The following is a 26,707-nucleotide window of genomic DNA, read 5'->3' on the forward strand; positions in this document are numbered from 1 at the left end:
CTTTTGTTGGGACATATTTGACGTTAAAAATAGTATGAGTTGTACTGAAAAAAAAATGTAACCATGCCTTGCTAACAAAGCACGCTTCACTCTGTGATCACCTAATTATAAATAAACACACCTACCATTGCTGGCAAGGGTTAAAGCAAATCAGAAATTCATAGAAGTTAAAATGACAGGTGATTGAGAAGCTGAAGGCACACAGTTGTGGACAGTGTGTGTTTCTTCTGTCAAAGGAGTTGGGCAGACATAGAGTAGTCTCATTCAAAGACCCCAGGCTTCGTTTTCCCACCATGATTTAACTTTGGAAACAAACAGCTCTAACTAAAACTTGGCAGTCTAGGCTAAATATACAGCAGGTTTGCCAAATCTTTAAGTAAAGAGAATTGGAATATATCTCCTTAACTTAAAAAAAAAAAAAAAAAAATCAGGGAGTACTGCTGCTGTTTGTAAGCCAGAACCCATACAGAATGTATAAGATTTAAGGGTACAGATTCCAGCTGTTCACACCATTCATTACATCCCACCCTTAACCTCCACAACCATGGAAAAAAAGCAGCCTCAATATGTCCTCCAAAAGTGGCTTTCTTCTTACAAGTAAAGGAAACAAACAATTATAATGAAGTTAAATGTCACACAATTTGTTGTACCTTGTAGGAGTAATAAGAGCATAATAAGAGCTAGCTTTCTTTCTGTTTCAGGTTTTAGCTGCTTGTTTAATAAGCATGCCAGAGACATGACCAATTATATGTCACATAAAGGGAAGTTTCAGGGTATATGCTTGTGTGAGTAAACCACCTCCATACGTGTGTGTGTGTGTGTGTGTGTGTGTGTGTGTGTGTGTGTGTGTGTGTGTGTGTGTGTGTGTGTGTGTGTTTGTATGCATACACATATACATTTTTATCTATCCATGTACGTGTGTATATATATATATATATATATATATATATATATATATATATATATATATATACAGATAAATATACAAGTCTGTGTGTGTGAGCATGCACACACATACACATAAATACATCTAAATATATCATTTATTTATGTTTACACACTCATATACATAAAACAATAACTCTGCAAATGGTGTCTCACTGAGCCCAACTCTGTGAAATCACAAATTCCAGAATGTTTTACATACAGTGGCTCTACTACAAGATCACAGATGTGAAAACCTTTTTCACCTCTATTAAGCATTTCTTTCAGCAGGTCTGTGTTTCAACAAGTTAGACTCATCCATTTTGCTGTCTGAGAGTATATGATTCATTTTCTCACACTGAATCCTTTTATAAATATGTGTGCATTTCCAAGCACATTTTCTTGTGTACACATATGCCCCCCATACACACAGACAGATACATATGCACACAGACTCACATATACACACACACACACACACACACACACACACACACACATGCACATATATACATACGCATGCACATACACAGAAACGGACACACCCACAGTAACACATGCAAACAAGCACACACTCATTGCAGCTGACACCAGTATACTAGGCAGGCTGTATACATTCTTGCTGATAGTATGATGAAACTTTGTTTACCACAACAGTACTCGTAATCCTCATATTTCTATGGTGTTTTCATACCTTATCATATCCAACTCTGTCATTCAAATTCACTGTCTTTCATCTCTTCCCCCTTAGTGGTGTATTAAAGCTGCTTCACAGTTGTAATTCTTCTTAATGGGCACCTTAAATGTTAAATGAGACAGAATATAATGTTACCAAATCTGTGTAAATGCAGCCAATATAATTTTTATTCAGAGTTCTTCACCTGTCAGCATATCAGCAACTCATTTCAAAACTCAGGTAATGCCATCTCTGATGCTACAAGCCATAACAATGCTTTCTGTAAGGGAATAAGTTAGCACTGTTAAAATGCATTAAGTAATATAAAAAAATAAAGAAAACTTGTGTGAATAAAGCCTGTGTGTGTGTGTGTGTGTGTGTGTGTGTGTGTGTGTGTGTGTGTGTGTGTGTGTGTGTGTGTGTGTGTGTGTGTGTGTGTGTGTGTGTGTGTGTGTGTGAGAGACAGAGAGACAGAATTTCTTGCACAGCTGCAGTTCATATAATTTAGTATGTAATATAAATAAATGCATACTTGGTGTCATAGGAATAAATATGTATAACCGTATTAATATCAATGCAATGATGTTTACAGTTATGCCTAAAAAACACTACCTATTCATTTGTACAGACCATACTAGTTTCAGTTCAGCTGATACATTTACTGTAAATTTGGCACTTCCTTTTAACTATGTATTTGTGTTGACTTGAAATCATGAAAGAAATGCTACCCAGTGTTGTAAATATAAATGGAAACCAATAATTGTACAGTACCCACATGCAATTACCATATAACACCAAAGGAGGCATTATGCATACTCTTTAGTGTTTTAAGTACTGACAGATAAAGTAGTTGTAAAACTGAAGTATTTTAATGCTTGTAAAAAAGGCAGGTTTCAGTCATAAAATGCTTTATGTATGCATACTTAATTCTATTTAAGTTTAAAACACCAAGGTGAAATTAATATACACGGCTAATATACTGTCTAACAGTGCTCAATGGTATCTGAAAAACAGCAATACTAAATAACATTTGCAAGTCATGTCACATGTAAAATAGATATGTCCCTCTTCTGTAAATAACTCAATGAAAATAGAAAGAAACATGTGGAAATCAGTCAATACTTCATACAATAATGCTTTGGAAAGCACAGCCCATATAGGACAGGAATTCAGTATGTCTAGAAAAGAAGGTATGAACTCTTGTCATTCCCTTTCACATCTTAGTAACAATGTGAGGAATAAAACTGCAGTTTTCTGAGAAAATATGAAATCCTGTCATTCCTTCTTGTGTCTTAATAATAATGTGAGAAATAAAATTGCAGTTTTCTGCTCAAGCATTTTTAGAATACATACATGAAGAAAAATTCTATGTGTTATGAGTTTCTGCATCAGTCCCAATTATACAAAAAAGCATAAAACTCCCATTTCATGAAAGCATGTTAGTATACAATTGCTCAAGAGGCCAAGGCAATGCTGAGAAGCTAAAATGATGTTTAAAGCTATACTCATCTCCATTGCTTACTACTGGAATACACGATTAATTTATTAAAAGACAGCATACTGACCACTGTGGTCATCTTTTATCATTAGGTGCCAAGGCTATTATTTGCAAGCAGCATAGGAATGCAGTGATAACTCTACCAAAGTAACCTAGTTTTCACAACTATAATTATTAACTAAGTGTTTGCAGTCTTTGTGAAAATGTGCATGATTTATCAGTAAAACTAAAAATTAATTTCATAATGTGGCATGTTTTTTTTCAAGTTAGACACGGTACTATGAAAAATAAAACCAGGACAATATTATTATCATCATACTATTCAACACAGCACAGTGATTATAAATATTATATTAGGGTGTGCTAAGCTTTTAGATTTAGTCAAGTTTTAAATAAAAAAAGAAGTCAAGGAAATTCAAATATACTGGTCCAGAAAGATACTGAGTAAAAAATACTCTTACAGATAAGGCATCTGGCATCAGTGTAAAACATATAAATGCACACATGTAAGCTGACTACATTCTGTTTTAAAGTACAGTGTCAGTAAAATTATAATTTTGAAAATGTAAGCAATTATTAGATAATAACGTCTTTATTACTTAAAAAGCATACTTATTTAAGCTCTGTTAAAAAATTAATCAGAAATGATGGATAATTTGGACATTTCTTTCATAAGTGATCAGAAAGCAAAGGAAACCTTTTCAAAAGGTATAAAAATAAATCTAAAGAAAATTATTGCATTTATTTTTAATTACAGGAAATGCAGCTGCCTCACTTGGAAAAAATAGTGTGCTCTGGGAGTTGCTTTTCCTTACAAAGCACAGGTACTCAAAAACTACAAAAAATTCAAGTAATATACTTTATAAATTGCTGTTGTAGTCCATGTGGAAGCTTTAGCTTTGACGTCTTTTTCAGTAAGTGCCAGTGTAACAAATCACATCTCCATGGAGCAGATGGAAACCCCTAAGTGCAACCTTGATGACCTGGGATCAGCTAATAACCTGGGTACTATAGAAACCAGGTGAGAAACATCAGAATGAGCATCTGATGCTAGCACACTCATCCTGGGGAAGGAGGCAGCCTGGTCTTCTATACTAGTGATTCCCAGAAGAGTACAGTTGTTGCAGCAATCAGCACAATGGATCATGGGGTTGTATACATCTACCAAGCAAGAGTTTTTCCCACTATGGTTAGGACTACATATGTGTGGAAACACATATTAAGTCACCAGTATTTTGGGGTGCAGCAGTAAATGTGACTGCGGGACATAAAAAGAAGTTATGTACTTACCATAACATTCCATGTGAGTTGTTCATCTCACCTTCATTTTTACTGATGGGTTCAGAGCCAATCCCTCAGCTCTGAGTTGGCCTACTACAAAGCTTGAGGATTTCAAGTAGCTCAAGGCCAGGTCCCTATCCCATGATGTACCTAGAGATACCTCAGATCTTGTTTGCTGCATATAATAATACCATATGTCATTCTATAACTCCATAAGAGAGAAAGTGTAGAAGGGTTGAGTGACCAGGAAGGATCTAACATCTCAGTCTTCTGAAAGCCCATGTGGGGGAAGGAGGGAGGGACGTAAGAATGAAGGCGAGATGAACAACTCACATGGAACGTTATGGTAAGTGCATAACTTCTTTATGTGACGTTCTATCTCACCTTTCATTCTTACTGACGGGTAGCGTCCCAAGCACCATCTACCTCGGGTGGCTCATGGAAGTATATTTTTCAGGACCATGGATCCAAAGGAGGCCCTGTCAACTTTGTAATGAGTGATAAAAGTATGAGGTTTCGACCAAGTGGCTGCTGCACAAATGTTATCAATAGGAAGTCTGGCAGAAAAAGTAGAAGATGTAGAAACTGCTCTGGTTGAGTGAGCTTTAATTTTATGCTGTAAGGGCATATTGGCAGCTGAATAAGCAAAGGTGATACAGTCAGATAATCATTTAGACAGAGTTGTTTTAGCCACTGACATACATTTCCTAGAGTCTGAAAAGGAAACAAAAAACTGATCTGATTTCCTGAAATCTTTTGTTCTATCCAAATAAAATCTGAGCTGTCTGTGAACATCAAGTTTGTGCAGCATGTACTCTAGATTGTTGGAGTGACTGGGGAAGAAAACTGGCAAATCAATAATTTGGTTGAGATTAGTTTCAGTGCAAACTTTGGGCAAAAATAGAGGGGTTTGTTCGAAGTGAGACTCTATCAGCATGGAAAATCAAATAAGGAGGCTTAATGAACAAGGCCTGAAGCTCTGACACTCTGTGGGCAGAAATAATAGCCACTAAAAAGATAGTTTTCCATGACAAAAATTTGAGGTCACACGAGGAAGTTGGTTCAAATGGAGGAAGAATTATGCGAGAAAGCATAAAATTTATATTCCATGGGGAATAGGGAGATTTCACAGGTGGTCTAATATGAAAGGTCCCCTTGAGAAAGGCTTTGGATAACTTGTGTGACATAATATTCAACCCTTCGAATCCAAGATAAAAGTTAGAGATGGCAGCAAGCTGAGCATGGACTGTTGCTGTTGCAGCTCCTTTATTGAAGATCATGGTCAAGAATTCTAGTATAGAGGCTATAGGGGCTTGGTAAGGATCAATATTGATTTTAGAGGCAAATATAGAAATTTTTTTTCCATTTGCGCAGGTATAGCTTCCTCATAGAGGATTTATGAGAGGATAAGAGAATTTGCTTCATCTCATTAGAAAGGTTATAGAACCTGGCTATGATGGGAATTGGAGCAGCCAAGCTGTCAGCTTCAGTGATTGCAGAGAGGGATGAAGTTCCCCCGACAAGTGCATCAGAAGGTCCAGAACTGGTTCCAGAATCCAGGAGTCCTCCAAAAGATGAAGCTGAAGGAAGGGGAACCAAATCAGATGAGGCCAATGAGGAGCTATTAGAATGAGGGTCATTTCCAGGGCTTTTGTTTTTTGTAATACCTTGGGTATCAATGGGATTGGTGGGAATGCATAGAGGAGACTCGGGGGGCCAATCATGAATGAGTGCGTCCCTTGGGGCTTCGCCCAGAGGGGGAAGCAGGGCAAAGTAGCTTCTGCATTTTGTGTTAATGTGACTGGCAAAAAGGTTGCAACAAGGCTGGCCCCACCTGTGGAATATCCTGTCTGCTATTTCTGTCTTGAGGGACAACTCGTGGGGTAACAAAATTGCTCTGCTCAGCTTGTCTGCTATCACACTGGATTTCACCGGGATCTGCGTTGCTAACAGAAAGCGCTGGGTGGATACAGCCCACTGCCATACTCTTAGGGCCTTGTGACAAAGGGGATATGACCTGGTTCCTTTTGTTTGTTCAAGTACCAGACCACTGACATGTTGCCCATCTGAATCGCAATCGTACCCAGAGGAAGAGAGCCCTGGAAGTACTGCAATGCCAAAAGTACTGCTCTCATCTCTAGGACATTGATATGCAGATGTGTCTCTTGATTGTTCCATGTGCCTTGGGCTGTCCGCTGAAAATGCCCCCCCCCATGCTATCAGGGAAGCGTCCATGATCACTGTGGCCACTGGTGGGGATAAAACAAATGGACATCCTATTGTAACATGAAGTGAGGTCAACCAACACTGAAGATCCTTTTTGCAGGAGTTTGTGATCATTATCATGTGAGACATGGGGAGCTCTTGGTAAGACCATTGAGTGAACAACAGCCACTGCAGTATCTGCATATGCATATGACCCAGTGGTATGGCCAGAATTGCTGCTGCCATCAAACCTAACAATTTCAGAACGTCTGATGCTGGAGCCTTGTTTTTGGATATTAAAATGTGGACCTGCTGAAGGAGAAGTAAGACTTTTTCTACTGGAAATCTTAGCGTGGTGGTGGTGTCCAGTTCTGCTCCGATACAGATGATATGCTGCGATGGCGACAAGGCAGATTTTTCTGAGTTTATTGTAATGCCCAGCTGGTTGCAGAGTGACAGAGTGGATTCCCTGGTCTGAACGAGTTGATGCCTGGTGGTGGCGGTGAGGAGCCAATCGTCTAGGTACGGAAACACCTGGAATCCTAAACGTCTCATGTGAGCCTTGAACACTGCCATGCATTTGGTGAACACTCTTGGGGCTGTAATGAGACCAAAGGACAGGGTTTAAAACTGGTAATGATTGTCTCCCAGCCAAAAGTGCAGATGATCCCTGGATATCCTGGCCATTTTTATGTGGTAGTACACATCCTGGAGATCTATCGAGCACATCCAATTGTCTTTCCCTAAGAAGGGAAGTATCAACTGAAGCATGACCATCCAAAACTTCTCTTTCTTTACAGAATTGTTTAGCCTGTTGAGGTCCAATATCGGTCTCCAGTCCCCTGTCTTTTATGGAACTAAAAAGAATCTTGAGTAAGTTCCGGATCCTGTCTGCTCTGCTGGGACTGGCTGGATGACTCTTTTTCATAGCAACGTCTGGTCCTCTACTGTTGCTTGTTCCCTGTAACTGGGTGGAAAGTCCAGGATTTTTCTTGTCAGTGGAGGGGGTGTGGCAAATGGAATGAAGTATCCTCTGGAAATAATACTTTGTACACAGTTGTTGTTTGTTATTTTGAGCCAGGCATCTTGGTACAAAGATAAGTGACCCCCGACTGCATCCAGAGCAGGACAGTCTGGCCTCCTTTCAGGAGAGCTGGTAGGGTTTCCCAAAGAAGTGATTTCTTTCACTCTGGTTTTGCGGACCCCCTCTGCCGCAAGGGCAGCATCTTCCATTATTGCTCCCGCCTCTGCCCCTGGAGGGGGGCTCACCACGTCCATCCTGAAAGGCTCCTTGGGCTTTTTGGATCCACATTTTTCCTCCCCTTTGACCCTTGGGATAGGGTCTGGTAGGGGTGGAAAAACAGACTCCAACGGCAGACAGAGTCTTTCCCTCCTGCTCACACCTGGTCAAAGTTTCCTTAACTTTGGGCCCGAAAAGGGATGAGCCATCAAAAGGGGTATTCACAAAGGATGACTTGAAGGTCTCCATGAAGGAACACAAGCACATCCAGGGGTGTCTCTTAAGAGCAACTCCTGTACCTGCCACCCTGCTTGTTCCATCAGCTGCATACGAAATGAGGTGTATGGATGAGTTAACAATGGAGTTCAGGGTAGCAAGGTGGGAGGCAACTTTGTCTGTAGCTCCTGCAGCTACTATACCCTGAAGGGTATCTCCCAGCTCTTTAAGGAGATCTCTTTGTAGTCTCGTAAAATGAGTTAAATAGTTAAGCGAACAAAGTGCAAAAGTCACTGAACTAAACATGCATTTCCCATATCTATCTATGATCCTGGAGTCTCTGTTAGCAGGATGGATAGACGAGGAAGTTTCAGACATTTGCATCAAATGGCACACCTTTGGTCAAGAAGGATTTATCTTGGGGGCAGAAATGAACTTATTAGGCCTCCTAGGGACAGGCTTCATGGTGTACGGAGACTCCCACGCCCTTCGTGAAACCAGCTGCATAAGCTCATCAAAGGGTGGAGACACCCAAGAGGTGGAGGGCTGAGACCCAAAAGCCTTCAGGAGGACCGACTCATCCTCAGTAGGGTTGGTGGACTGCCAGTCACCCCTCTGCCTAAGTATTTCAAGTATCTCTGCAAATGAGATATCCTCAGAAGGGGACCGTGGGGATCCTTCTGAATCATCCAAGTCAGTATCAGATGTTAGGGACTCCTGAGGGGAGTCTAAATGTTTCTTCTTACACACTGTCTTCCTGGGAACCTCATCAGTGGGAGCTTCTAGTGAGGTCTCGGAAGAGCATGGGCCACCCAGTGGGGATTCCTGAGGCTCTGGTTCTCTGTGCTTTGTTAGGATCTGTGAGGCAGAAGCAGATACAGGTGCTTTAAGGGATGAAAAAGCTGGACCTGAGGTTGAGGATGACTTGGGAGACATAACCCTCCTCATGGTTTCGAAGGCACCCCTGCTCTGATGCAAAGGGACCAACGAATCAGAGAAAACCGAGCCTGAGGTAGGAGCCAAGCTCATCCAAGCCGAAGCCCCTCCCCAGACCCGACCAGAGAGTGTCGGCTCCTAGAGTTCTCGATCAGCGCAGAAGACATCAGAGTGAATGGAACCAAAGACACTGGAGCGGGCGTCGGCTCCGAAGGCACCACAATCAGCAAGTCTGACTCCTCCGGCTCCGAAGGACCGGTATGGCTCGGAGTAGGAAGAGTTATACCTGGCATAAGGGTCTTCGGCTCTGAAGCCGCCTGGGTCAGAGCCGATAATTTTGCAAAGGCCGGTGCCTGTAAAAGCTTCTGCACCACCCGATCCACATCCAAATCTGAAAGGCTAACAGAAGACCGAGATGAATGGATCGATGGTACCAACTGAAGTAGTGGAGATTTTGGAGTTTCAGATACTGGTTCCAAAACCGGGGACCAGCTCTGAAAAGGAAAGACAGTCGGCTCCGAGACCTGTGGAGCCGATGTCACAGACGTTTTTGAATCCACAGAAGTCTTGGTGGACTTTGAGAACTTACAAGATCCATCCTGGTCACTCAAAGCCTCCTGGAAAGAAGGTTTCAACAAACCCCTGTCAATAAATTTCCTTTTTCTCTCTTGGAGAACCTGAGAGGAAATGGAATGGCATATGGAACATGTTTCTTGTAAGTGCAAGGCACCTAACCAGTAGACACAATTGACATGGCAGTCAGTAACAGACATCTTCTGCCCACATTTAGGGCATTTTTTTAAACCCTGACTTAGGGTGTTTGTCCTTGTCATCAGCCATGACAGAAATGGACACACCCAACAACAACAAATATAAATTAGCCTTCTAATAAAAAACAGGCTAACTATAAACACACACACACACAAGCCCTTTAAACTAAGGCTAACTACAATGAATTATTAATAAGCCTTCTAATAAAAAACAGGCTAAATATAAGCACACAAGCCCTCAAACTAAGGCTAACAAGCACACATACACAAATTATCTAAGCAAATAGTATTAATAAGTGAAAAATCAATAAACTACACACTAGCAAGTTAACTCTAACAGTTATAATTTTTTTTACAAAAGGTCACTAAGTAATCACACGCTACTATGACTAAGAAAGAGGGTGACAGAAAGGTCACTGAATAAACAACTTCTAGTCAGAAAATTTAAATAGGCCTATGAAAAAAAAAACAAGGCCAAATATAGCTAAGAAAAGGCACACAAGGGAAGGGAAAACTGCAGATAAATCTATAAGAGCTTATGTAACCTAAATATCTAACTATTTTAACAATAAAATCTCAATAATTTTTAGAAATAGAATAACAGTAAAGTTTTTACTGGCCCGAGCTAGCAAAAACCTCTGATCAGTTGCAGCGGCACACTAGATCTGAGGTAACTCTAGGTGTATCATGGGATAGGGACTTGGCCTCAAGCTACTTGAAATCCTCAAGCTTTTAGGCTGACTTTGAGCCGAGGGATTGGCTCCGAACTCATCAGTAAGAATGAATGGCGAGACAGAACAACTTCACATCTAGACTTTAATACTAATATTCATTTCTCTGCTTTTGCGGATGATTTAGTAATCTACTTTCAAACTCCATTATCTGATTACAGAAAAATAATGAATTCTATTGATTATTTTTCTTTGGTTTCCAACTATCTTTTAAATTCTACAAAAACTCATATTTTTCCCTTAAATCATTTAGCACACAAATCTTTTTTGTTTCCAGACGATCATTTTCAGTTTACTTATAATATAAAATATTTAGGAATCAATTTAGAACACAATAATAAATCTTCCTTTCAAAATAATATTAATAAATTATGGAACTCTATATTGTCTGATATGGACAGATGGAAGCATCTAGACCTTTCATTTCTTTCAAGGGTGGCAATTATTAAAATGAATATTCTGCCTAAATTTCTTTACCAATTCTCATCATCTGATCAGATAATTTCAAAAATTTTTTTTGAGTCTGTAAATAAAGCTTTGGCAAAATTCATATGGTTCCCTAAATCTGTTAGAATTTCCTATTCTAGATTGGCATTTTCGAAGGACAAGGGAGGTTTGGGTTTACCTAATCTTTATCTCTATTATTTGATTGTCTCATCCAATAAACTTCTTACTATCTCTAAATTCAATAACACTTCTTATCCAAATCACTCTTTATGGATAAAATTATGGTATAATTATGTCATTTCTAATAATTTAAATCCTGAAGCTATTCCTTTATCTCTCTGGATAGTTTATTTATTAAAATATATCTACAGTATTTAAACAAAAGATTAGAGATTTCCAAACCTTACTCAAAATGTGTAAACTAGAAAGATCTCGCACCATGTTCAGCCAATTCATCTAAACCCAAATATATTATTGGACAATAAACTTTTGAACTTAACAAACTATCCTTTAATTAAAAATCTAAAAGTAGGAGATGTTTTGAAATATCTTGACTTGCCTTTATCTGACTGGCGTAAGTTATTGAAAGTAAACTGGAATTACTCACCAATTCTTACACAACTAAGAGCAATAATTAAAACAAATTTGTATCTCTGGTCCCCATAGACTCACAATTGAAAAACCTTAACACGATTATCAAAATACTTTCATCATCTGATAAAATGCTCTCAAACTCATATAAATTAATTAATTCTTTAATGATGGACCACAACTGTCTTTTATCTAATGTTTGGTTGAATTATAATTCCCAATTGTCAGAATCTCAGAAAGTCCTGGCTATTAGACACACTAAGGAATTTATCCCTTTTAAAAATTAGCATACACACAATTAATGATTAATAATGATGCCTACTTTACCCCAATCAAATTAAACAAATTTAACCCAAATAAGTCCCGTCGTGTTCATGCTGTTCTCATCCCCAAGCAGACCTCCTTCATATTCTATGGTATTGTCATTTTTCTCACAGATTGTGGACATCTTTGAAAGTCAGACTGCAGAAAATGGGATATCAAAAATCCACGTTGACATGGGAATTTGCTATTCTACATATTCCATTGATTCATCTTTCAAAAGTTGATATTCATGTTATCATTTTTATTTGCTCATTACTAAAACTTTATATAATACAAAATTGGATTGATCGTTCTAAATTAAAATGGGTTACTTTACAGAAAATGGCTTTTAAATTTATTGATGCTCAAAGATACTTAGGTGGAAGTCCAAAAAAAAAAGCTATTAGAAAGGTTGTGTTAGAAAAGGTTCTAAACATATTGTTAATGTTAAATATTTTTTTTTTTCTCTCAGGTTGCCTAACTTGTATATAGTGTACATATGGTGTATGTTTTATTTCTAAATAACGTATCAAAATCTCATGAAGGTTGTTATCACTAGATGAATTGTTATATGTTCATTTATGCCTTCTTGTTATGTATAATCTTTTAATTGTCTTGCTATTCATATAATTAATAAAAAATTTTTTGAGAAAAAAAACTTCACATCTAGACTTTGGCAAGTGCAAAATTCCTGCTGGTTGCCTAGAAGATGGCCTCTTGAGGCCAGCTCTCTCTTTTTCAAACCATGAAAAAAATGGGCTGTTGAAGTCTCAGGAGGGCTGATAGCTGATAATTGTGAAAATTATTAAAGACTAACTGTAAAACTAATTCCTGGCCTGGTGTTATTGACTTGTCACCAATAAATGAATAACTGGTGATGTCATGGTTATGCTTTTCAGGGTAAAGGAAATATGTGGTACCACTACAGTGACATGCTATTTTTTGAAATTAATTATCTGGTCCCTAAAACTTGCCACTGCTATTGTTCCAGAACAACTCTTAGTTTTGAGTTGTGTTTTTTTTCCTGGTGAATTGCTTGCTATGAAATAAGAACAAGGAGCTAAGGTCATCAAATAGGTCCATATTTAAAGCACAATACAACTGAAACACCTACAAATAATGCAACAATAATAGCTTTGTACAAATGCCAACTTTGCCTACTACAAATTCTGATTACTGAGAAAACAAAGAACCTAAGGACCATAAGCTACCAAATGTTAAAGCAAATACTATTACTATGTCATTTATATATATATTCTATGTATTACATATATCTGTTCCTTTTCTGTTCTTCTTAGGTTAATGAAGTGCTTCCCACTGACTTTAGTTGGCTAAATTAACTGCTTTAGTTTCTACAACTGAAAGGGCTTCAGGTAGTTTGAGTCAATTTTTATGAGCAGGGAGTTTCATGGGTGGTTTTCTATTCTAGCACTACGATATTTTTTAATGGCTATTTGTAATTTTAGTTATGTTTTATCTGTTTTAATAGTATAGCAAGGACTATGTTAGGCTTTATTTATTTTCATAAGTGTATTTGTTTTTAGTTCATTTTTAATTAGTTTAAACAGACTCACATGCATTCTGCTGATAATGTCATGTTCCAATCATTAGGTTGTGACCAGTGGTTTACTTGACTTCTTTTCTTTTTTTATTTAAAAAAATAATTTTGATATGAATTATTTTTATCTAAGGGGTTGAAATAGGTGGGGAATTAGGTTTGGGGGAGGACTGTGAATGTGCACTTTGTGTGTGCAGTATGTTTTTTTTTTTTTTGCACTGAGATGAATGGGAGGTGCAGTCCCTATTTTACTTCATGGCCTGAATTCCAAAAGGCCTGCTCTTAGTGTAAGTGACTTACTTCAGTGGAAGGCATATGGATAAACAGGCTAAATCTGGGGATTTAATTTTCTCTTTAAAAGTAAGTGCAATTTTTTAAGAGAGTTTGTGTATTGGGTTGTATGTGTGCATCTGTATTTTGTGAGGGCAGTGTGTGAACTTTTACTTTAAGTTTTAGCAACTAGAGTTAATATGACTGGTTTAGGGGAATTTTAATAGGGTTGGTGTGCAACAAATGTAACTAAAATTCTGATGACAATGCAAATGTGTAGATAAACTTTACACTGGTGCACCAAGAGTGCAGATTAACAAAATTATCTAGACAGTGGCACTATGGGTATATATTTTTATCACAGTCTTAATTATCTGGGGTCTGGATATAAATATATACACAGACACACACACACACACACACACACACACACACACACACACACACACTTACAAATATACATATATATCAACCCCAAGTAGTGCAACTTGGGGCACTGAAATGTATAGTAAGAGGCTCAGACCTAGAATGAGCTCTTGATATTCCCAAGTGTAGGAGTGCAATAGGAAGAAGCACTAGTCTAGTGTTAGAACAGAAACCTGCCAGTAAAGAATGCAGATGGGAACTCTCACCAGAGATAAACTGGCAGAGGCCTGCAACACACCATGAAAGAAACAGACTTGGGTTTGCAACCCTACAGAGTACTAAATCTAGAGACTGCCCTGGGGCTTTGGGACTAAGAGAGAGGGAGTCAGCGTATGCTGAAGAAAACTTAGGGAGATAATTTTTGGAGGAGAAACAGATCAGAAAAACAGCAAGAATCTTTAGAGAACTTTGGTGAAGATGAAAGCATGACAGCTACTCCTGCAATGGTTCAAGGCTACTGTTACACAAAAAAGGGACTGCCAAAGTGTTACTCTACTGAAATGTCAAGTGAGTTTCGAGAATGACAAGACTTAGAGCTATTAAATGTCAGTAATATGTATACTGAACTTGTTTACCTCTACACTATCTTGTTTCCTGGGAAAGATAGTTTTGTCTTGAACCACTGGCATGAATTTGTTTTAAGACTGAACAATGCACATGAAACCATTTTGAAACAAACTCTGAAAATACTTACCATAACAGAAAATGGTTGAATAATCAGTGCTGCAGTAGCCTTAACTATATTATATGGGTTATATCCTGCCAAGGATATAAGAGACGGCCAGCTACCAAAGCTACAGAGCACCTCCCACTTGAACAAACTATCAGTCAGCTCCAGCTGAGATGGCTAAACAGCAGGTTTGGACATCAAGCCCTTCAGAGCTTTCATGGCAACAGAGAAAGGGAAACTGAGCCCTAAAAGTACATTGCTACAAAAACAAAAAAAAAAAAATAATGCCACATCCTGCAATAAACAACACACAAAAAACAAGGGGGGTGGAGGGAGGGAGCAGCTACTATAGCAATGATCATTCAAACATTTACTGTTACAGCAAGTTTACTTACACAACTGCACTATGTTCATCATATTGATCAATGATGTAGTAGTCTTAGCTTTATGGGTAGATTACCCTAGCTTACTACATTTGGAAGGGGGAAGGAGAAGGGTCCAGGAGCCCCTGGAGAACGGTCCTAGCAAAGCCTATACTGGACCTAGAGAAGGAATCAGACTTGTAATGATTTGTAAACATATGTACAGAGGAACAAGTTGTTATATGTAGAATACTTATAGAATCCGACCCTTTCCAAAAAGGCATAAATCTAGCCAAGGGCTGGGTAGAGTGGGCCTTGACCCTGCCAAGAATAGTTTTATTCTGGTGAGTATAACAAAAGGTAATAGTCCTAGACAACCATATGGAAATAGTCTGTTTTGACACAAATGATCCATTCTTTTTACCTGCACAAGAAATGAGCAATTGTTCTGAAGAGCTAGAAGATTTAGTTCTCTCAAGATACTACCTGAGTTGTCTGTGGACATCCAAAGTATAGGGTATCCTTTCTCCATCATTTTAGGTTCAGGAAAGAAAATGGGGTGATTGATTGTTTGGCTTAAAGTAAACTCAGATACATACTACTTTAGGTACAAAAGAAGGATTAGTTCTGAAAGAAACTCTGTCTCTGTGGAAAACTAGATAAGATATGGTGGCGAGTCAGCCCTACAACTCAGATAGCCTTCTTGCAGAGGTTAGAGCAATCAATAAAACTATTTTCCATGTTAAGAATCTTAAATCAGCCAGATTAGCTGGTTCAAATGGAGCAAATTATAGTTTCTCTAACACAAAATTTGATCTCAAGTAGGGGCCACTGATTTTCTTGGAAGACTGTTATGCAAGACCCCTTTCAAAAAAACTTTGATATGAAAATGCAAAGAAAGAGGAGGATCTATGGGCAGCATGCTGAAATAGTCAATAAATGATCCTTGATGGAGGTGTAAGAAAGGCCATAGGATTGCAACTCATGCAAATAGTGTAAAACCATAGAACAAATAACCCTGAATGGGTGGTAGTTGTGTAAAACCTTTTCCATTTGCTAATATATGATTTGTTTTTGTAGCAAGCCTGTTGCATGTCATCAGTAAGCAGGTGCTGAAAGGGAATTAAGACCCTATCATATAGACAGGCAGGTGAATTTGATTGGGTCTGGGGTATATCATACATCCCCGATATTGTGTGAGTAGATCCACTCTGTGAGAAAGCTTGTTGTAATTGCCTCTGGACATTTCCAAAAGAACGGAAAACCAGTGTTGCCTGGGCCAGAAGGGAGTCACCACAATGATATTGGAAAATTCCTTCTGAATCTTCAGAAGTACCCTGGATATCTGTAAAAAGGTTGGAAAAACATACAGGAACATTCCTGCCCAAGGAAAATAAAATGTATCTGTCTTCCAAACCATTTTGCATGGAATCCTGGAGCAGAATCTTGCCAGCTGATTTTTCAGAGAGGAGGCAAATAGGTCTAGTTGAGGAAATTCCCACAGAGGGATCAAATCTTGGAAGATCACCCGATCTAGTTTCCACTCATGAGGGTCCACCCCATCCTGCTCAGTTTGTCTTCTAAACAATTTTCCTCTGACAGAATGCAGGATGCCTATAGAGTACGATTGTGCTGTCAAGCTATATACAAAGCTAGCACGACTAGTCTGCAATGGGAGTATGGTCTTGTTCTCCCTTGCTTGCTTTATTTATTTATTTATTTATTGACATTTGATTACAAGGAAAGTCTGACTGGGCAGAAGCCCATTTTCAGAGAAGGCTTGGGGAGAGAAGCTCCAAAGTGTTACAAAACATGTTAATAATAATTTTAGAGTCTTTGAAAATAATACAAAAACAACTACAGTTTAAACAATTCTGCCAAATTAGATAATTTAGTTGATGTACCAAATAACTGTGGTATTGTCTGTAACAACTTGAAGAGGTCCTGGGGACAAAAGATGATTCAGAGAGTTCAGTGCCTTGATCAGGGCAAGCAACTCTTTTATATTTATGTGCTTACATCTATCACTGAAGTCCCATACACCTTGCAGTTTTATGAGTAGCGACTTGTACAATGGAATAACTTAAATTATTTAACGCAGATTTTTTTCCTCACAAGAAGAAACTGCAGACAAAACATCCCTCATAGTTTCATAGTAAGTCAAAATAAACTTTAATATATGAGCCAACAATTGAAAACTCTGAAAATCGATGTTGCAGAACCATATATTTTTCCCATATTTATCAATAATCTTCCCATCCGTGTCAGAAAAAATAAGACTGAAATTAACCAAATGTTTACCAGCAGTAGGATTAATTAAAGCTAATGCTACTGGGTCAGGTTTAAGAAGAAAGAATAAAAACTTAAAACATTAAGGAACTTTATGCATTCCATCTGACCTTTTTAGGGGCAGCAGGTGCTGAAAGGGAATTAAGACCCTATCATATAGACAGGCAGTTGAATTTGATTGGGTCTGGGGTATATCATACATCCCCAGTATTGTGTGAGTAGATCCACTCTGTGAGAAAGCTTGTGGTAATTGCCTCTTGACATTTCCAAAAGAATGGAAAATCAGTTTTGCCTGGGCCAGAAGGGAATCACCACAATGATATTGGAAAATTCCTTCTGAATCTTCAGAAGTACCCTGGATATCAGTAAAAAGGTTGGAAAAACATACAGGAACGTTCCTGCCCAAGGAAAAGAAAAGGTATCTGTCTTCCAAACCGTTTTGTATGGAAACCTGGAGCAGAATCTTGCCAGCTGATTTTTCAGAGAGGAGGCAAATAAGTCTAGTTGAGAAAATCCCCACAGAGGGATCAAATCTTGGAAGACCACCTGATCTAGTTTCCATTCATGAGAGTCCACCCCATCATGCTCAGTTTTTCTTCTAAACAATTTTCCTCTGACAGAATGCAGGATGCCTATAGAGTACGATTGTGCTGTCAAGCTATTTACAAAGCTAGCACGACTAGTCTGCAAAGGGAGTATGGTCTTGTTCCCCCTTGCTTGTTTCATTTATTTATTTATTGGCATTTGATTACAAGGAAACTCTGACTGGGTAGCAGCCCATTTTCAGAGAAGGCTTGGGGAGAGAAGCTCCAAAGTATTACAAAACAATTAATAACAATAATTTTACAGTCTTTGAAAATAATACAAAAACAACTACAGTTTAAATAATTCTGCCAAATTAGATAATTCAGTTGATGTACCGAATTACTGTGGTATTGTCTGTAACAACTTGAAGAAGTCCTGGGGACAAAAGATGATTCAGAGAGTTGAGTGCCTTGATCAGGGCAAGCATCTCTTTTATATTTATGTGCTTGCATCTATCATTGAAGTCCCATACACCTTGCAGTTTTATGAGTAGTGACTTGTACAATGGAATAATTTAAATTGTTTAAAGCAGATTTTTTTCCTCACAAGAAGAAACTGCAGACAAAACATTCCTCATAATTTCATAGTTAGTCAAAATAAACTTTAATATATGAGCCAACAATTGAAAACTCTGAAAATCAAAGTTGCAGAACCATACATTTTTCCCATATTTATCAATAATCTTCCCATCCTTGTCAGAAAAAATAAGACTGAAATTAACCAAATGTTTACCAGCAGTAGGATTAATTAAAGCTAATGCTACTGGGTCAGGTTTAAGAAGAAAGAATAAAAACATAAAACATTAAGGAACTTTATGCATTCCATCTGACCTTTTTAGGGGCAGCAGACTGATTATCAAGAAAATTGCAGGCAGTGACACACACATCCTTTAGAGCTGACAGACCTGAGGGAATGGCTGAAGGATCTGGAAATTCCTTCAGTAACAGCTTGTAGTATTTAAGGGAATGAGAACCTTAGTGTTCTCTCATTGAAAACACTTGCACATTCTAGAAATAGTCTCAGACAAAGAGAGATCCGCATAGACAAGAGTCAAAAACTGAGCTCTCTTCTGAATCAGAATCAGACAGCTGAGGAGAAACCCCTTGTACCCGTCCCGTCATCCTTCTGTCCAGATTGAGAATCTTGAATTTCTTCTGGAAAAGAGGTATCCCTCTTTCTTTTAACATAAACTATTTTATAGGAAGGATCAACAGCCTGAATTAAACACTGAGCCAAACCCTGTAAACTACTCTTGTCTAAGGAAATTTGAGGAGGAAGAGGAGGAGGAATAGATATGAGTTTAGTTTTCTTTTCCATTTTGACTGGACAAATGGGGCCAATAGTATTATTCATCACAGCAGCAGCTTCCCCAGGGATGGGTGCAACATTCTGACCAAACATGGAAGTCTTCCCTCTTCCCTCTCCCACGACTGACAAGATTGGCTTTCCCTTGCACACTGAGGAGACCTCAACAGCCACAGTCCAGGTCCAGAGTGGCTGTAGGTGATATACCAGAGGAATCTGGGGTAAAAGTTGATTGATCAAAGCAGCAAGTTATGGCCACACTTGACTCATCCACCTGTGGATGTGACAGATAGCTTACCTCGCTGTGATGGCAAAGGCTGTCTGCTTATTTTTTCTTTTGATGGCTGAAAGGAACATGGGTCTGGAAGTTTGTTCCATGGTCAAGCCAAACATCCTGCTCTTACCTAAAGAAAACAAGCAGCAAAAGACAGTAAAATGTTAAAGCTACTCCCCTCCCCCCCAAAAAAGAAACATAGTAAAAAACAATTTAAAACACATTGCCAGCCCCTAAAAATAAAATGAACAATGTTTCTCCACAGAATAAAATGGTTTTCAATTATTTTACACAACTTCTAAACTGACAGGAAAACAGAGCATTCCCATCTAAAAGTGCAGTTAAGTCTCATGGCAGTCCAATAAAACATACACTTCTAGCTTCAAAATAGATTTCCTAAATACTTAAGTACAATAAAATAAAAATTTCGATAAAGTGGATGTTTTTTCCCTAAATGGAACTTAACTACCCAGCAAAGGGACAGCACAAGCTGGCCTCAATCTATGGAAGCCTGCACAGGAACATACTATTTAGCAGCAGGGAAGCTCTGAAAAGCTTGGTGCCCAAACCCGTCTTCTTAGTCAGCTCAGCTTGAGCTGATTGACGGCTTGGGCACATAGAAGGTGTCCTGAAGCTTTGGAAGCTGTCTGGCTGTAATATCCTCGGCAGGATATAACCCATATAGCTAAGGCTACTGCAGCAGTGATCAGTATGATGAGCATCAATGTTGTTTCTTTTATGTTTCTTCTCTTTTTCCTTTATCCTCTGTAAATAAACGTTGAGTCTACTGAAACAAAACTTTGTTACAGAGGCTGTCTTATTATTGATAGTAAGATGTCACTACAGTGAACTGTAACAAAAATACACTTTACTGCAATCTGTAAAACATCCTGACCTTCTTAGCTATATACAAATCTAGAACTTGTGGAAAAGGTAATGTAGGCCTTTTCAGAAAATACAGCTGAAGAATATAGGGTCAACCAGCAGCAAGAGAAAGTACATAAGATACCTAGGGTTTTACTGGTTTGCAAGAAAGGTCAGGGCACTGACTGAAACTGCAGAGCTACAAAGGCTACAGCGGAGTTCTATCTCAAAGCAAAGAGAATCAGCAGTAAAATATGAGTACATTATTTCTGAAATAAAAGACAAAAGTTTTTTTAAAATGTTCTTGGTTGGCCTTGACCACAACAAAGATTCAATGTAAAATGCATAAGGACAATGTTGCTTTATCCAAGTTACTCTCTGAACTCTTCAAATAAATTGGAACAGTGAAACAAAATGATAAATGTGAGTTTTGCACAAAGTAATACAATAAAAACAGGGTTTGTGTTCTTTGAAGGAAAAGAATAAAAAAAAAATCGAAAAGCTGTGAAAAGTATGAAATAACTGCAAAAAAAGTCTAAGCAACCTTAGAAAGGTCAAGCAAAAAAAACAAAACAAAACTTTTACTAGAACAGGGAAATATACTGCATACATTGGAAAAAAAGGCAAATTGAACTGGTGCTTGAACCTGAAGGGCAAAAGAGAAGTAATTTTCAGTCCAAAGCAGAAAGTCTGTTTTTTATAGAGTGATAAATAAGAAATCTGGGAAGACTGCTGAACTCTAAATGATACTGTTCTTGTTTTAAAAACAATGTACCATAATTTGCAAGCTGACAGTGAGGTGCCAAAGGCACAACTCAAATAAACGGAAAGAACAAAGTTGAGAACTGTACAGAAACACTTGCGCACAACAATGAAGTGGCCATTTCCCATCTCAATGAGCCACAGGAAGAGAAGAGAAGAGAAAAGTACAAGCTAATCACTAAGTGCAAACATTTGAAGGCTTAAAATAAACTCCATACCAAATCTTCGGAGGAAGCAGTAGATTAAAACAATGGGAGCTACCACATACCACTCATGCTGTGTTGATACAAAAAAGTAATCCCAAATGAAGTTGGCAAATGGATTGTGTTACAACCAATTTAATCTATAATCTTTTGTAACATACACAGGCGTGTACATGTTGTGTGTGTGTGTGTGTGTGTGTGTGTGTGTGTGTGTGTGTGTGTGTGTGTGTCTAAGCTATCTTGTGTAGTGATAGTGTTACAGAAAGGATTTTTTAAAGGTAAGGTGCAGAAATAGGGTTATGGCCAGGATTGAGGCTAGGGCTTGGACTATCAGACATTTGTAAGGTGCTTCACCCCCACCATCACCACCTTGGATGATAGCAGACTGTAAATGGAAGCAGTTTGAAGAATAACCAAAACTGGTTGGAATTATTCAGGGAATTAGAACATGTAATTATACACTATGTCTATTAGGAGTTGACTGTTTCTTTGTATTCTAATGAAGTCTGAATGATAGTGTGGATGAAAGCATTACATTCAATTTGGTATCCTGTTCTGATGGCTTGTCTGGTTGTTTGCTTGTGTGTGTGTGTGTGTGTGTGTGTGTGTGTGTGTGTGTGTGTGTGTGTGTGTGTGTGTGCATGTGTGTGTGTTTTGACTACTCTGGAAAAATAATTTTTTAACATCTTTATTAATATCACACACATCATAGTGACATGAGTACACCTTCAAATTACCTCCCACACTCACTTTATCTCTACTACTTTGTCCCATTCAACTCCAGTGATGTGTGTATGATGATTATGAGGTTATTTATGTACTGAAATGCAAGTTTATGCCATAAGCAGGTGTTTAGTCTGTTCACTCATGCAGTACAAAAGCACCCTACCTGAGTGCTAGGAATCCCAGCAGCTCAGCCACTGCAGACTCTTCAATGCACAGCTTCTGCTGAAACCTTATGTATATTTTACATATTGCAGTCTGACACATTTTATTTTTCTGTTCCACATAGTTATGTACAGCATATCACCGGGTCTAGCTAGTCTTTCCCACCCTTTCCCTTCACTTTATGTCCCCTTACTTTGCTGCACTTTGACTGGTTTTCCCTTTGTATTATATATTATATGCAATAAAGTAGTGGTCGTTCTTTCTTCTAACAGTTACCAGTTGCAGCCCCAGCCCTCCCATTTCTGCATCTATAGGTAGTCTGGCCTCAGCCTTTATCTATTTGCCTGTTACTATTGTAATTTATCTAATATTTGTTTTATTTATGGTGCTCTACTTAAATAACAGCTAGCAGCAAACTTTGCTGTCTATAGAATTCCCTGCTTGTACTGCCACTCCTCAAAGGTTTTTTTTTTGTTACTGAAATTAAACAACAGTAAAACATAAAACAATGCAGCTTACTGATTCTTTCTGTAGCCTCATGAGCAGCCACAAGCAAGGTCCAGTAAAACATTGAATTACTGAATTACACAGGGAAGTTCCTGCTAGGTGAATGAGAATTATTCTCTTTCCCTACCTCCCATAATCCATTGCACAGTTCAAAATCCCTTCACTGGGGTTCCGCCATCTTTTCTCACTTTACATCTACTACTTTGTCCCATTCAACTCCAGTGATGTGTGTATGATGATTATGAGATTATTTATGTACTGAAATGCATGTTTATGCCATAAGCAGGTAGCTGAAGTATATTTTACAAAGTATTATTAAAGACTCATGCAATCTCCTTCTACTTTTAACTATATGAGCTGTTTATTATAACTTTTGAGACACCAGGCTTTCCTGAATTGTTTATTTTGTTCTAAATACTGGTATACCTGTAGTATATGTTAGTTTGATAAAGCTCGCCACATACTGCTTTACCGATGGTACACTAATATTATAATTGCAAAGAAGCGGCTATTTAGACTATTTACTTGTTGCTTTATACACTGTAAGGCAAATTTCCATAAGTGCATGCGAATGTTGATTAATGTAAAACTAGTCTAGAGCAGTTTTAGAGTATATGCTACTGGTTTCTGACAGAATACTGTATTGCATTTGTGAAGCGACTGCTTTTAAAGCACACTGTGTTGGTCATATTACACTCTTACTCTACATGTGAATCTACTGTTTTTGTTAATTCTTTCAGTACATTGTATTTGCTCTTGTTGCATTCCTGCTGATAACAGACTACTTTTTGTCTGCATCCTACGTTCTGTCCTCTGCACATGTGCTAGTCCTGTATGCTACTCTTTTCTAAGCCTTAACTTTTTTCTCACCATACTATCTCTACTCTGTGTAGTCCTATTGCTCACATCCTTCTGTCCTACCAGTACTATACCCTTCCTATTTAGCTTCTGTAACCTTCTTCATCATTATATTTTGCAAAATTTTATTTATTTATTTATTTTTATTTATTTAACATTTTGTTAACTGGGAAAGTCAGACTTGGAACAAAGCCAATTTTCAGCGGAGGCCCAGGGAGAAATGCTCCAGATGTCAAAATGTTATAACTATTGTAGAATTTTAACCATACTTATCTCCCTGCTCTCCCCTTTTCAGTTTTAGGTGTTAAGCCCATTCGCTCATACAGTACAAAAGCACCCTGCCTGAGTGCTAGGAATCCCAGCAGTTCAGCCACTGCAGACTCTTCGTGGCACAGCATCTGCTGAAACCTTATGTATATTTTATATATTGCAACCTGACAAGTTTTATTTTTATGCTCCACATAGTTATGTACAGCATATCACCGGGTCTAGCTAGTCTTTCCCACCTTTTCCCTTCACTTTATGTCCCCTTACTTTGCTGCACTTTGACTGGTTTTCTCTTTGTATTATATATTATATGCAATAAAGTAGTGGTCGTTCTTTCATCTAACAGTTACCAGTTGCAGACCCAGCCTTCTCATCCCTGCATCTATAGGTAGTCAGGCCTCAGCCTTTATCTATTTGTCTGCTACTATTGTAATTTATCTAATATTTGTTTTATTTATTGTCAGTCTACTTAAATAACAACTAGCATCAAACTTTGTTATCTATAGAACTCCCTGCTTGTACTGCCACTCTCTTCAAAGGTTGTTTTTTTGTTATTTAAATTAAACAATAGTAAAACATAAAAACTACCCAGCTTACTGACTGTTTCTGTAGTCTCACAAACAGCCACAATGAGGATCCACCCGCTCCATTCACTCTTGTTCCACTCAGGCTCACTCCGCTCCCCTAACCTAGCCCCAATTCCTACCCAACTCAACATCTATTACATTTATACTAACCATAACTCCACCCCATCAACTACATCACAAACATTTCCTTAGTAAGCATACACTCCACCACCTAAGTAACCAATCAGTTTCAATCTTTACAACTACTTTATCTCTTCCCACAGATTATATCACTTCCTCTTCCAAGCCTAGCAATACTCCTCCTTCTCCCTGATCTTGCACCCTCACTTATTACTCTTAAAATGGCATACCCCTACCCAACTTTAATGCACCTTCTCTGCCTCTTACTAACTCTCTTTCTTCTAATTCATAGCACTGCAATCAATACCCAAAACATCTACATTCCCAATAAATCTATTTCATCTGCCACAAGCTATGAAAAACATGCAAATAGCTACTCTGACATATCAGCCAGCCATTTAAAGTCAAATATCCTCCAACTTACAAAATACAAAATTCTACAACCTTCCACCAACTCTAAACCAAAGCTTCTCATAAAACTAAAACCAAAAGAAACTCATACATTTATATTCCATTACCTCTCCCATATCTTTGGTTTATTTCAACTTGGGGACATTCACCCAAATCCAAGGCCCACCTCAACTTCCATTAGTTATAGTAGCCCCTCTCTCAATTCACTCTTTCTGGTTAGACTAAACCTACACATCCTATGTAATAAAATAACAGATCTCCATGTGTGGTTATCACAGTACATCCTCAATATTCTTGCAATCACAGAGACACGGCTAAAACCAAATATTCAGGACACAGAACTGCTTCTGCCAGGTTTTAGCATAATAAGATCTGCTAGCACTCATAAAAAAACAGGAGGGGTTGCTCTAATCTACCCTTCTACACATGCAATTATGCCCTACTCTAAGCCCATCTCTAAATTCAATAACACTGAAAACCTCATAGCCTTCTTAAAACTCAATAAAACTAAATAACTCTGCCTCACAGTACTGTGCATTCCCCCTGGTCACAACCATTTTGTATTAGACAATATTCTATATTGGATGTCTCAAAATATATCCAATGAGACTATCATCATGGGTGATGTAAATATCAATTGGCAACACTTAATCTCTGACTTCCCACCTAATAGTTGTCTAGAAGGTTTAGGATTTTTGTTTGGCAGTGTTTGTACAGGAGTTTTTATACTCCAAGCAGACTTCAGAGAAGTTTTCCTTAGGTAGATACTAAATGCTGGGGATGTGATGGAAACAACAGAAAAAAAGGTAATTGTGAAGATGATTTTTACGAATGTAGGACTCACTACAGAGTATTTTGTCAGAAATGTTGGGGGAGCAAGTGGTTGTAACTAACAAAATAATGCTTTTCAACTAGACACAGGATCTACACTGCTTGGTTCCATGGTGTAATGGTTAGCACTCTGGTCTCTGAATCACACTCTGGCCTCTGAATCCAGCAATCTGAGTTGAAATCTCAGTGGAACCTGTTAAGGGCCTTATTAAGTTCAATGCTATTGCCTGCAAAAAAACAAAAATAAACAAACTACAAAATGGAAATCAAAATCTAAACTGATACTAACTGAAGTACTGAATATTGTAAAGGAAATAAAAGAACTAGAGGTAAGCTGTTTGGAAAAGGAAGAAGAAAGTTACATAGAAATAAATGTAATCTGTGGGAACGATGCGTGCTGAATGATGTTCAGGAGGAGGAGCGAGGTTACAGTGGTGGTAGGAACTGAGCAACTAATGTCATGTTGGATTGAATCATAATTGTTAAAATGTTTATTGCAGGAAAACAATAAGAAATATCTCTGTTTATTTTTCTGTTAATATATGTGTACCTATGTCTCTGTTGTAACTGTGTTTAATAAAGGTGTAAAAAGAATCTCTACGATATGGCTTTCTGCAAAACAGAACCATATTTATATCTATATCCAGTTCAGTGTGCATCCATTTTGGTATGAAATACAATCCAAAACAAAAAAATTAATATAAATGCAAAGTCACATTGCAATCAGGTAAACATTATTAAAAATGACTTCCTTTGGATGCTTGACATACTGTACAATGGAAAGTCTGCAGTACCTTTGTTGAGAGTTTATACATAATCCATTGAGCTTCTTGGAATTACAATGACTCAACA

At 38.1% G+C, this 26,707-nt stretch overlaps 1 protein-coding gene across 13 annotated transcripts in view; it reads right to left on the bottom strand.

Annotated features, from left to right (window-relative positions):
* MEF2C (myocyte enhancer factor 2C) overlaps window positions 1-26,707 on the bottom strand; it is a 797,870-nt gene that overhangs the window by 569,496 nt on the left and 201,667 nt on the right. For 12 of the 13 annotated variants that reach the window (XM_044064167.1, XM_044064168.1, XM_044064158.1 and 9 more), the window contains exon 2: window positions 1,619-1,722. The exons of the other annotated variant lie outside the window; for it this stretch is intronic. The gene's annotated coding sequence lies outside the window, so the exon portion shown is untranslated. The remainder of the gene's footprint in view (window positions 1-1,618; window positions 1,723-26,707) is intronic. 13 annotated transcript variants of the gene reach the window in all.

This window comes from Protopterus annectens, chromosome 2.part2, assembly GCF_019279795.1.
Source record: "Protopterus annectens isolate FY-2018-M chromosome 2.part2, PAN1.0, whole genome shotgun sequence".
Taxonomy (NCBI): domain Eukaryota; kingdom Metazoa; phylum Chordata; order Ceratodontiformes; family Protopteridae; genus Protopterus; species Protopterus annectens.